Source organism: Lepidochelys kempii, chromosome 1 (assembly GCF_965140265.1).
Source record: "Lepidochelys kempii isolate rLepKem1 chromosome 1, rLepKem1.hap2, whole genome shotgun sequence".
In the NCBI taxonomy this organism is placed as follows: domain Eukaryota; kingdom Metazoa; phylum Chordata; order Testudines; family Cheloniidae; genus Lepidochelys; species Lepidochelys kempii.
In genome coordinates, this window is record NC_133256.1 from 256,663,842 (window position 1) to 256,677,938 (window position 14,097).

The window sequence follows — 14,097 nt, forward strand, 5'->3', positions numbered from 1 at the left end:
CACACCAGGAACTGCTTGTTCACTGTGACTCAGCAAAGCCCACCAGGACATGCCTGGGCTAGCATCTGCCAGGCACATGGGCCAAGGGTATAAAATAAAGGACAGCTGCAGCAGGCCAGGGCCTTTTTCCTCTACCACCTACACTGGAAACAACCAGAACACCAAGAAGACAAAGATCATCTGAGGAGACTAGTCCAGACCTCAGGAAGGAAGTCTGCATTAAGGCCTGTAGCATACAGTAGGGTGAGAATAGTGCTTGATTCAAATCCTGTTTAGTTTATAGAATATAGATTGGAAGCTTATTTTTATTTTCTTTGGTGACCATCTCTGTCCTTTCATGCCTACCACTTAGAACCACTTAAAATCTACTTAAAACAGTGTATTTTGCTTGAAGTTCTTGGGAAATTTCAGCTCAGGAACAAAAGCTGCTGCATGTCTTCTCCACATCGAGGGAGGGGCAGACTGGGTTATAAACTTACATTAGTCAGGCTTCTGATCATGGCAAAATGGTAGAGCTCTGGGGTCCTAGGCTGGGAAGCTGTGGGGAATTGGCTGAAGCTGGTCTGTTGTTGGTTCATGACAAGCATTCATTTAATTCAGCTGGGAGTATCCCTGCCTGTGGATGTCTGTGTAAGTGAGGTATGGGGAGAGGTTTGCAGCTTGTCACACGTTACAGGGTAAGAGGGAGTCCACTTTGGTAAGCCAGAGGGCTCAGCAGTACCCCAGTTCCAGGTTGCACCCTGGGGAACCCATCACACCATGTTGACTGGCATTAATTATATTACCCTCCTTTAATTCTTTATTGAGTCCTGTATTAACCACTCCATTATCTTGCCCAGGCTCAATGTCAGACTGACAGCCCTATAATTACCAGGTCATCCCATTTTCCCTTTTTTAATATTGGCACAACGTTCGCTTTCTTCCAGTTTTCTGGAACTTCCTCAGAGTTCCAACACTCATTGAAAATCATCATTAATGGTCCAGTGAGCTCCTCAGCCAACTCTTTAAAAACTCCTGGAGACAAGTTATCTTGACCTGCTGATTTTAAAACGTCTAACTTTAGTAGCCACTGTTTAATATCCTCCCAAGCTACCAGTAGAATGGAAGGAGTGTTGTCTTCATGATATGATTACATCATCTGTTTTTCTCAAACATGGAACAGAAATATTTATTGAACACGTCTGCCTTTTCTGCATTAATGTTGATAATTCTAGCATTTCCATCTAATGACCAGTACCATTACTAGGATTCCTTTTGTTCACAATATACTTTAAAAACTCCTCCATATTTTTCTTAACTCTGCAGCCATAGATTTCTCCTTATGGCCCTTTGCTTCCCTTATCAATTTTTTACAATTCTTAGCTTCTGATCTATATCTATAAACTCTGGAGCTCATCACATTCAAACTAGAGAGTATGTATGAAGGAATCAGATCTGGAATGTATACTATGTCATTCTAAAGCCATTCCTACCCCACTGATGAATCCATGAGAATGGGAATTAGACCATAAATCTCCTCAGATAGATATCCTAACCCAACCCTGCTTCTGAACTGTCTTAATATGCTTAAAATGCTCTTAGCCCTTTGGTTGCTTTTCAATCAATACTCAAACAAAGTACATTCGCTGCAAACAAAAAACAAACCAGCACACTTGTCCAGTTTTTTATTATTAACATTTAGTAGCCATGCTTGGCCTCTTAAACATGTATAGTGAGATTTCACTCAACTTAAAATCACTAGAAATGACATATTATAGGAGTTGTAATGATGCTCACTTTGTAATATGGTAACAGTGTATTAAATAGAAAGATCTGATGACTATATTGCTGTATGTCTCTTTAAACAAAAGCTAATGATTGTGTTTCCGATATTTACCCGGCAAGGATCTGTGAACTTGTTCAAACTTCCTAAATAAACAGTTATTAAAAATGACACAAATGCTTTTATCACTGTAAAACTTCCTCTCTCTCTCTCTCTCTCACTCACACATAAGCTAAGGCCTCTACCTCTCAACCCATTTTAGAGTATATTTGGAGTCTATGGCCATGTCTACACTGCCACTTATGTCGGCAAAGTTTGTCACCCAGGGGACATGAGGGAAAAAAAAAACCCACACCCCCTGAACGACATAAGTTTCACCAGCATAAATGGTAGTGTGGACCGCGTTATGTCAGCGCCAGAGCTTCTCCCGCCTCCATAGTTACCACCGCTCATTGGAGGTAGTTTAATTATGTCGATGGGAGACTTCTCTCCTGTTGGCATAGAGCAGCTACACGAGAGATCTTACAGTGGTGCCGCTGCATTGATACAGCTGTGCAGCGCTAAGATCTCTAGTATAGACATAGCCTATGTCTCGCTTTATAAAGATACTATAAAAGTACTTCATCCTCTGCAAAAAAAAAAAAGAAAAAAGGGGTCACATATAGCCAAATACTGACCACACAGCAAGTCCACCAACTTCAGTGGAGTTGCACCTGCTTACTCCAGGTCTGAATTTGACCCATAGTCTTTACAAATTTGAAGCCAAATTCAACCCAGAATCAATGGAGTTACTCCCAATTTTTAGTGGGAGCAAATTTGGCCCAGTTTCAAAAGAGAAAAGAAACAAATGATTGAATAAATTAACACTGAATTCAGACTCTCTTTCCAGATCTCCTGAGTCCCAATTCAGAAACAAAGAAACTGTGGAGTAAAGTAGGCAGAGTTGGTAGAGAAGCCTACAGTTAAGGCTGCCCAACACTTTCCATGATAAGACCCTGTTTTCAATTGCTCATAACTAAGGCTATGATTTTTTCCACAGAGGTCGTGGAAGTCATGGAATCCCCAGAGTTCCCAGCCACCATGGACAGCAGGGCCGCAGCTCCTGGCTGCAGCAGGGGGCGACAGCCCCCTGCAGCTGAGTTGCCGTGGTGGCCCCCCTGCCACCCCCTGCAGCTCTCAGCCGACACAGGCCATGGCTCCTGGCCGCAGCAAGGCCCCCCTGCAGCTCCCAGTCAATGAGAGCGGCAGGGGCCCCCCAGAGCTCCCAGCTGCCTCGAGGGTATCCCAGAGTTCTGAGCTGCTGCAGGGGCCAGGGGTTCCCTGGAATTCCAAGCTGCCGCAGGGGCTGGGATTCTTCAAAGCTCCCAGCCGACACAGATGGCAGGGGTACCCTGAGCTCCAGGCCGGTGAACCCTGGAGCTCCAAGCCATCACACGTGGTGGGGGGCCCCAGAGCTTGGAGCAGCCCCCACAGCTGCCCAACCTCTGCAGGTGGTGTGCGACCCCACAGCTGGGCTCCCCATTTTGTCAGGGATATTTAGTAAAAGTCAGAGACAGGCCACGAGTTTCCGTGAATTTTTGTTTACTGCCCGTGACCTGTCCATGACTTTTACTAAAAATATCCATGACAGAAATCTTAGTCTTACTCATAACTTTACCAAACTTTAACCGTTTGGGCTGAAAATTTTCCACACTGGGGCGTATGCATTAGGCTGAATATTCTGGGAAAGTTTCAGCTCAAACAGCTCAGCCCTTTCCAAAAATGAAGTCAGGGGAAAATACATTGTTTTGCCATGTTAAAAAAAAAAAATCCTTACAACCATCTAGATGAGAAGCTCTAGCACCTCCAAGCTTTGGACCACAAACTTGAAATTTAGCGGGGAGTTTTTCTGGTATGAGAGATGCGCCTTTCGCTGTCCCTGTGAAAACTCCGCCACACTGGGCCAATTTATCAGCATCGGAAAAATCTCAGTTTGCACATGCTCAGTGGAGACTTCAGTTTTACTAGCTAGGTTCTCTGAAGATTCCATCCTCACAGAGCACGCTCCATTGCCTCACAGCTTTCCCATGACCAGCAGACTGCCCATGTGCCATCCACACAGAGCAATGGAGCATGCGTCATCCATTCACATCTCCCACCTGTGACAGGATTGCACATGCACGGTCATCACAGAGCAACTAAGCAATGTTCTATCCATCCTGGGGCTGAGCAGGACTTTCCTTGAAATAACTCCTCCTAGCTGCCAGGGACTGCTGTGGTAATCTCCCCTATGCACTCAGTGCTCCCCTGTTGCCCAGGCAGCATGGAAGGGAAGAAGTGTGGGGTGGTCAGGGTGGGAGGAGGGAAGGGTTAAGAAGCAGGACCCTAGAGAGGAGAAGGAACAGGGGGCACGAACCAGGGGGGTTGCAGAAGAGGGGAAGATGGGGGCAGGAGCTGGGGAGAAGGAGATAGGAGCAGAAAGGGACAAGAAGAGGTGGGGGGGAGGAAGGTCTGTAACCACTAGAGAAAATTTCCCTACAGAATCTGGAATAGAACCTAGCATTCCTGAATCTCCGCATTCTCTAGTGTGCGGCAAACAGCTGTGAAAACTACTGGCAGAGTGTTTGTCTCCACACTCAGAGGCACGGACTTTCTCATTTCTTCAGGGGTGCTCGACACCCCCCTCCTCTGCCCCAGGCCCCGCCCGCACCCTACTCCTTCCCCCAAAGCCCCACCCTACCCCACCTCTTCCCTGCCCCATTCTGCCCCCTCCCCAAAGCAAGCTCCACCCTCACTCCACCTCTTCCTGCCCTCACTCCTCCCCTTTCCCAGCCAGTGCCTTCTGCTGAATAGCAGATCAGCAGCAGGTGGGAGGTGCTGGGGGAGGGGGAGGAGCTGATCAGTAGTGCGTGCCAGTGAGTGGTGAGTTGGCACCTATGTCCATGCTCTTCTAGTAGCAGGTCCATGTAGAAGATAACAGCTGTCCACTGCTACCGGTTACTCCATTAGCTCACATGGAAGATGACTGTGCTGTGGATCTAAAGATCCCACCCCTGCAGATGACCGGTGTGTGGCGTCAGCATGGTTCAAGGTGCTGAAATTTTTGGGTTTTAAATTTTTGTAAGATTTTGTTACAAAATTAGGAAGTTATATCTAAAAAATTCTGGGAAGAAAACATGAAGGTTGCAAAGTCAAGCACTCCAACACTAGGAAATAGCAGAATTGAAGATGCCCATGAAACCTTCGTTTGGCCCCTTTGTGTTATGCATTATGAAACAGTCTTTAATTACATGATTACATACTGTTTTTTCCATAAGAGCCCTGTCTTACTCAGTTTTACAGGATGGATGGTGCTCCAAGGATGAATCAGGGCTGTGTAGTGAAGGAGGCTGTTGTCTATAGGAGCCCTGCCTCATTTGCTGAGTGGGTTGGAAGGTGTGTATTGAAAGAGGCAGGGGCTGCAGGAAGAGGCAGGATAGTCTCATAGCTAAAGCAGCTGAGTGACATCCTGGGGAGATGGATTATCTCCCTGCTTTTGCCTCTGAGTTCCTGTGAGACATGGGGTGAGTCACATAAACTAACATTTTCCCAGGTAGCCGCTGTGTGTTCCTCATTTTCTGGGCACCCAACTTGGAACACCTGGGTCTGATTTGCAGAAGTGCTGGGCACTCACAGAAGTCAAGGGGAGTTCCTCTCTGAATAAAGTGCTGTACACGCAAAGTACCCTGAACAGGCCTACCGACAGGAATTCTGGGCCCCAGGGCCAGGGTTATCCTTGGGTGGGCAGGGCCCGGGGTGGAAGTGATGACTCAGTCACTTCCAGGCCACCCCATGCCAGCCCATAGGGCCCCCCAAAGTGCAGTTCCCGGGCCAGTCACCCAAGCCTAGGAGCCCTGCGGCCTGCCCAGGTGATTTAAAAGGGCCCAGGGCTCCCGGCTGCTGATACTGCGGCAGCAGCCTGGGCAATTGCCCCCTCCCTCCATCAGCAGGCCTGACCTGGAATGATCAGGCCCTAGGCATTTCAAATTGGGCACCCAAAATGAATTGACATGACCATTTTGGCTTAAGCCTCCATGCCTCAGTTCCCCCATGTGCAAAACAAGGCTAATAATACCACCTCATAGGGGTACTGTATAATTAGTACTTTACAGACCTGAATGAACTTAAGGCACAGATCCACAAATGGACCGGCGCTGCAGTGCCGAGGATGGCGGTGCCCAACTTTTAGGCACCTAGAAAATCCCAGGAACAACACGGTGATCCACAAAGCCTGAGTTAAGCGCCAGGGCTCTTCTGCAATGAATGGGGAGAGCCAGGTGCCTAGAACATGATCCACAAAAAAGTCAGTGAGTTAGAGGGGGAGCTGCCCAAGCGAGCCAACAGGAGATGCCAAGGAGAGGGGTGTGTGCTAAACCCCACCCCTCTCCTGGAGATAGGCACCTGAATCCAGGCTGTGTGGAGATGCCCCGCTCTGCTTAGCGATCCGTAAGTGGGAACCTGCCACCTGGAGTCAGGTGGTGTAGGTACCTAAGCGGTTTCTTGAAGGAATGGGTTCGGTGCCTACCTTGCACTACACAAAATGGCCCAGAGAAGGAAGCGATGCTGGTGCCAGTGCCCACCTTACAACTTTTAGCTGAGTGGGTAGAGCACTCATCTGGGATGGGGAAGACCCAAGTTCCCCCTCTGCCTGATTGTGGGGAGGGGGTAAGGATTGATCAGGGGTCTCCCATCTCTCAGGTGTGGGCTCCGCCCTCAGAGGTATGGGATATTCTGATGTGGGGGTTACTTCAGTCACCCCTGGTGAAGCTGTTCCACTGTGGATAAGTGATGAAAGTGATTGGAGTAGGGGGACTGGATGCCGGGTCTCCCATGGGGGTGCTCTGAGCACTGTGCTACAGAATCTCTCTCATTTTATTTATTTATATATCATTGCATAACGGGCAAGGTGACAGCAAAGCAAACCCACAGAATTTAGGGCAAATCCAGTTTGTACACTAACTGCAGGCTGCAACAGATCAAAGATGACATTGCCACACACTATTAACATAGTAGCATTGTCAACTGTTATGTGTACAGTCCCTTTTATTATAGCCCAACTTTCACCTGACTGGCTTTTCCTCTAGTAAAGTCAAATCAGCCCAGTCAATCAACTTAAGATAAAACAAATCAATCCAACCTTAAATTCCAGGGCTTGCAGTCCACCTCCCTATTAGTTTCCTGGAGATAGCCTTGCATGGGGCTGTTTCCACATTATCATCCCAGGCCTTTCTTTCTGCCTTCCTTCCTTGTTCAGTTCTCCTCCTTTTATCGCTGGGCTTGTTCTCCTTGTTGGTCCCAGCTGAGGGTACTTGTCTCCGTAAATGGTGGTTCGAGCAGCTGAGGTAGGGTCATACCTCATACCAGCTGAGGTAGGGTCAGCCCGGTTGCCTATAAGCAGGAAAGGTGCTGGTCTGTATGGGGTTGGTAATCCCTACTACAAGCAGTATCCCCTCAAACTTTCATGCCTGTGTAGTAGTACTCTTCTGTGGTAGGCTATAGCCACTAGAGGGTAACATGGCCACATCAACTTGTGCAAACCAGATGTTCCAGGCACCGATATGCAACATTATGGAAAAACAGACATACAGATGTAGTTTGTAATTTCTCCCCCTAGAAAACAACTTTGAGATAGATTTAAGGTTGCAGGTAAATGAATATTCATGCCATTAAAATAATATCACCATAGAACATTGTATTTATAAAATACAAATATTTGAAAGTGAGAACATTCAAAGCTAAGGTTCCCCAACCTAAACTCTGATGCCCGTAACCCTCCTAATAGATACAGGAATATCATTGCTAGTCCAAAAACTTTAGATATGTTTCCTATCATTGATTTCAATGGAGCTATGCTGATTCACACCAGCTGAGGATCTGACCCATTAGCTACAGATGAAAAGGGATGTTCTACAGATGCGGGCTCCCATCTCTCCTCCATGGGAACTAAGAAAGGCCTATCTCTCTGAATAGGTTTCTCTCGTGTCTGCAGCCAATCCATGTAGAATGAATGGGATAAAGGCACATATCTGACCCATATCCAGAGGGAGGGGGTCTCAAAGCCACACTGGGAGGGTGAATGAGAGGGCTACACTGTGGTTACTAGTCTATACACAGAGAAAACAGCCTTGGCTCTCTAGCTCATTGCTGGATGGAGGGTGGTCTAGGATGTAATCTCTGGACCTTTTAGGAAGGATATGGCCACTTGCCCATAGCAGCAGCAGCAGAGTGGGACTGCAGGAAGGTCAAGTCAGGTCTCCAGCCTGAAAATTGAAGGTAAGACAGAGTACAAGAGGTTGGCATGCCTAGTTCATAACAGGTGAGCAGACTAGCAGTGGAAGAAAGAATATATTCTGATGTATTTGATTAATAAGTGTGTGTTACAAAACTCTCTGGCCTCGAGCACCTCCTTACAACACAAAAGGGCAGCGGAGCAGCTCTGCTTTCATTTCCCCTTGGTCTCCCTTAGCTCCACCCAGCCACCAGCACCTTTCAGCTGCTTTGGTCACTCAGTCCTCCGCTCCAGCTAAGCCACACTTACTCCCATCCCTTCCAGGATGCTAGTGTCCATAGGCCTTACACTCAGGCCTGTAAATACTTTTCCCAAGGTACAGCACCTCTTTCTTCCACTTGACTCCAGCAGTCAGTGTCACCTTTCCATTTTGGCTGAAAGGCAGCACATCCAGCAGAACAGCATCTCCCCATTTCAAGGCTCTGCTCGGGCACTGGGCTCAATACCTAGTGTGAGGGAAGAGCACTGCCTACTGAGCCAATGCCACCACCGCCTGAAGATAGCTAGGCTTTATTTGGTGGAGTTTCATCCGAGTACAGACCAAGCCTCAGCCTAACTTAATGGCTGAGCCCCAATGGAGTTGCAAGTACAAACAGAAGATAAGAGGTAACTCAGCCTCCTCACATGGAGTGTCAGCTCTCAGCTTTTTGAGGTCCGGCTCCCAATGTTTTTGTCAGTCCCTCTAATTCAAACTCCTGCTCATGGCCACTCGAGACAGATTCATGACCCACTGGTGCCGTTTTGAGATTGGTGGTGAAACTGGACACACAGGTTGCGCAAAGCCCTAGTATAAATGTTCCCAAATCTTGCTTGAGTGTCACAGTGTTAACAAAAAAATTTCAATTCGCTGAAAAAGGAATTTGCTCATATAAGTTCTGAGGCTGTGGAAACGTATCTTCCTAAATTTATACATGGGGGCCATCTTTAATGGGGCTGTATACATTTAGCAAGATACACAGTTATCCCCTGGTCTCATGATCATAAGAGGAGACATTGCTTCTGATGTCCTGCTCCCAGAACACACAGGCGTCTGGCAGGAGGGTCTCTTAACTGTAGTCATAGCAGAGGCTATAGCTGCCAAAAGTTGCAGCCACTAGAGGGTGACGTGACCACAGCACCTGAGCAGGTCAGGCAGCCCAACCAGAAGAGGACAGTATACGTGCCCATTACAACCTATAGCACTTTTCCCTCAAGGGTTTACGGCTGTAAGCCCAGGGTCTGAGCAGTGAGGCTGGTAAACCCAGGTCAGAGACCCTCCTAGCCCTGCTGTGCTGCTACAGGAGAAGAGGAAGAAGGAGGCACCTGTCCACTCTCCCAAAGCTGCCCAACCCTCCCTCATGTACCTTGCTGACTCCCCTCCTGAACTCTCACCCATGTGCCCCCTGTCCCCCACCTCCCTGTGCACTGGGCTATGTTTTTGCACTTGGAAAATCTGGTCACCCTGGAGAGATGGGAGATGCAGCTTCAGGGGAGGGCAGGAGTATCAAGACTCCGCTACGGCACACACGGAAAGGCACAAAGGGGAGAGTGACCTGCCCTCTTTGCGTCAGAGCTCAAACTACCCATGACACAGATGGGGTAAAGCCAAATCTCCTGCCTAGGATGTAAGGCACTCTCTGCAATTAGCCATGGGGCGGACCCCAATCTGCTTTCTCTGAAGAGATCAAAGGGAGCCAACACAATAAACATCTGCACTGCCATCACCGAGCCACAGGGTGGTGTCACCCTCTCTCTGTCCTGCACTCGGACAGGAAGGGAGGAGGGGGTGTCCCGCAGGATGTTGGCTGGCTTGCTGCTAAGTGGCATGGGGAGTTCATGTAGCTGTAGGCAAAGAGGGGAAAGCCTGTGGCAAGCAAGGGCTGGTGCAATAGCTTTTGATCTTCTTGGAAGGGAAGAATTTGGATTGCTCATGAAAGCCAGGGCTGGAAAGTGCAGCCAAGTGCTGTGCAAGCGTCTGGCGGTGCCTCTCACTCCTGACCTGCAACACCCCCTGTTATTTCAGCCTTGGGCTCTGCATGTGCACACTCATCCACTCCTGACCTTGCTGTCTCTAGGCCTCTCCAGAGGACCGTGTGGCAACTTGTAAAGCCCTAGACTGAGACCCATCAAACTCACTACACTGCTGACATAAGCCAGAATTGGGGCTCAGGTCTTTCGAGGGATAAGCCAGTGCTTTCATCCCTTACATCCATCTTCCCAGGCCCCCTCCCAACTGTCCCTTGGGAAGTGACCCTAGATAATGAGGGGGTTCTTGAAGCTCTTCTGTGGGCTGCAGAGGGTCAGCTTTGGCGTCCTCATTGCTAACTCACTGTACAATTCCTTTAAATATTCGACTCCCACATTCCTGACCATTCCCAAGGCTTCTCATTCCTGTGTCCTGAGCCAATCTATCCACCCCACCCCCCCGCGGCCATCCCACAGAGACCAACACCAGCCAAGGACACAGACAAGATCACATTCAGCACAGACAAACAAAACAAGACACATCAAAGGCCCAGCCCCCGGTGCAGCAGGAGTTATGCCTCAGGTCCCAAGAATCTAACCCCAAATTCCCCACATGGGGAGGATTTATGCTCAGCCCCTAGGAATCTAACCCCAGTCTCTGGTCCAGTCAGATCTATGCCACAGCCCCTGGGAAACTAACCCCAGCTTCCCTGCCCCAATAAGATCTATGCTCAGTCCTGGCTGAGCAATCTAACCCCAGACTCCCTGGCACAGTCAGCTTCATGGCCTTACAAATCAAAGCCCAGTCTCAGCAGCGCAGGACTACAGCCCTACCCCAGGGAGTCATGCCCCAGCCTGTCTTTCTAGCCACAGATATACCGACAGACGAAGAGCTGTGAGCGCTCCTTCCCTGGCTCCCTCCCTTTTTGGGGGGTCTGTTAATCACATAAACAGGAAGAGCCTGGCCCTCCCCCCGCTTCAGAGCTAAACAAGTCCCTGTATTCTGTGCGCCTGGCCTCCTGGGGGAGGGCTGTTGGCTGCCCCGACCTCAGTCTCTGCATTTCCCGTGGCCGCTTCAGCGGGAGACTAAGCCCCTTATTCTCAACACAGAGCATGTCTCAGTGTAAAAGGGCCTACGTGAGACAGATGCAGGGAGAAAGGAGGTCACCCCAGGCTCTCCCAGCCCCTCTCTGTCACCCCTAGTGACCACCTAGGGGAGGGGGGGGGCCCTACAACACTGCATGTGCCCGTGGCTGTCCCCAGCCCAGAGGGCAGCATGCCCTGAGCCTCACTTGGGTGCTCCACCTTAGGAAGGGAGGTTACTGGCACATAGTGAAAGGGAAAAGGAGGACTTGTGGCACCTTAGAGACTAACTAATTTATTTAAGCATGAGCTTTCGTGAGCTACAGCTCACTTCATCGGATGCATTGGTTAGTCTCTAAGGTACCACAAGTACTCCTTTTCTTTTTGCGAATACAGACTAACACAGCTGTTACTCTGAAACCTGTCATAGTGAAAGGGAGCACAGAGCACAAAAGGGCAAGGGCTCCTCTCCAGCCACGGGGCCAGAGTCGACTCCAAAGAGCCTCATTTGCTCCCAGGCTTATTTTTAAAAGCTCTGTGGTGTTCCCTCCCAAAACCAAAGGCGTCCGGGCCAGTGCCAGGCCTGGCAGCTGCCGAGGAGGGCGTGCACGGCAGGGCCTGGAGAGCTGCAGAGGGTGCCCTCAAGGGAGGGGCTCATTTCCTCATGCTGCCAAGCTGGAGCTGGATTGTCCTTGGCTCTCGGAGACCAAAACTTTTAACCCTTGGCTCACTGCACCGTGGTGCAGGCAAAGGATTCAGGGCTGAGACCAAAGCTGGGTCTCCTGCCTGGCAGCATGGAGCGCTGATCCCGAAGGCACTGGCCCGCGCAGCTTGTCCCAGCCCCTGCCAAGCCACTATAGAGTGAGACTAGCCTGGGCCTCCTCAGCACGATCCAGCTCAGGGGACCAAGACACAAGACTGTGCGTGGAACCTGGGTCTCCCATGTGTGTGTTAACTCCTTGGGCACCAGGCCCAATGGCCACAGGACTTCCAGGACCCCGAGAGTGGGACTGGGATCTGGGTCTCTCACATGGCAGTGCAGAGCACTAACCCTGAGCAGGAAGGAACAAGCACAGCCCAACCCACCTTGCTGTGTAGTAACTTCAGCTCATAAGGCAGGGCTCAGTTGAGCCCCCAGTTCTGCAGGTCCGGGGCACCACTCCACAGGTACCATCCTCTCTCCCACAGTGCTCTATGCCACCCACAGGACACTCACTGGCTGTGGTGCTCTTCCCTGCCTGTCTGGTGTAGGAAGAAAAGGGGTGGGTCCCCAGTCGAAACCCCCTCGCATTCCTCTCTCCACCCCTTCCCACTCTCCCCAGGAATGCAGCAGCAAGCTGCACGTGGGAAACTGGAATCAGCAGAGACCTTGGATGTGTCAGTTCCCAGCTAAGTAAACAAGAGGCACTCTGGCAGGCATTCAGCCCCACAGTCAGAGACCTCATGGAGGGGTGGAGAGCCCCCGCACAAAGTCTACAAACCTCTCCCGAGGCTCAAGCACTAGTCCCCGCACCCTTTTAACCCCATCAGGTCAGGCCCTGAAGGGAGCTGCCAGGGACATATGACCCACACACTTGCCATGGCTGGGGGCTATTTAGGCCATTCCAGCTAAGGCCTCTGGGATCTGACCTGGCACAGCCCAGCTCAGGGGACCCCAGTGAGGCCCAGAAAGAAATGCCGAGCAGGATTCTGGGAGAGACTCTGCCACAAGCTGGGGTTAGCGTGCACATGGGGAGAGGAGTCCCCAGGACTGGGTGTTAGAAGAGCCTCTATTGTGCCACCTACCCCCCTGCCCTCCCCAGGGGGTAGTCCGAACAGGCTGGATCCGAGGGAGAAGAACCTGAGAAACCAGGACTCAGCATAAGAGAAGAATGGACGCTTGCCTATGACTCCAACCAGGGAAATGCTCAATAGACGCTGGGTACAGGACAGCTCAAGGGGCGTGGAGTCGTCAGCTCTGAGTCTACACAAACTGGAAAGGTCTCCTTAGTAGCACTAGGAGGCACGCAGTTTGGGGGAAAGGCTCTATCATCCCCTTACAGACAGTCCTGTTGGGTTCATTCCCCTAGGAGAGCTCCCTCTCCCACCTCTGGCTACATTTCCCACCTTCTGCAGGTACAGGGAAAGGGGCACCATGTGCCACAGCCCCACTTGAGGCGCTTTCTTGAGCACCACCTACTGGCCGTGTATCTCATAACGAGCTGTTTGCCCCTCCCAGAACACTGTCTGGTTTGAGGGCACCCCTTTGGGGCGGCGGGATCCAGCGCAGCGCTGCACAAGGCCCCAAGGCAACTGTTTGTTCATCCCCCCTTCCCCTGACCGCAGCCCGTGTCCACCCGCCGGAGAGGCGGTCAAAGGCTCTGCCCGCCTGCTGGCCGCCCGCCCGCATCCCTATCGCTGCTCCGCAGGCACCAACTCCAGGAGAATGAGCCATTGTTTCCCAGCCTCACGGCCTCTTCCTGTCCTCATAAGCCTGAGACACAAACAAAGGCAGAGCCAGACAGTTCGGGGAGGAGACCGGGTCTGCTCCCCTCCTCCAGACCCTGCAGCATCCCTGCAGGCAGGCAGACGCCTCAGGGGGTGGGTGGGGAGACCCCTATTTTTAGCTGCCTCCCCCCTTCCCCAGGCCAAAAATACCCAAGCAGGAGGGACAGGCAGAGCAATTAGGATAAAATAGCCATCCAGCCCCTCCGTAGCTGCCTGCCTCCCAGCCTCCCCTGCCTCCTGCACTTCCACCCCAGTCCCCCTGTCCCCACACACATCTCCCCCCTCCATCTCCGTCTCACTGCCTTACCTACAGGCACCCACTGCCAACCCCCAACCTTCCCTTCAGGCACCCTCCCCTCAGTCTACCTCCCTCTCACTATCTCTCTCCTCCAGTCTTCCGGCTCGATCTCCCCTTTTCCCCCTTCCTCCCCATGCCCAGGCAGTCTCCATGTCCCCTCTTCCCTGTTCTCATCCGCCCCTTAATCTCCCCCTCCCTGTCCCCCTAGTCTCCCTC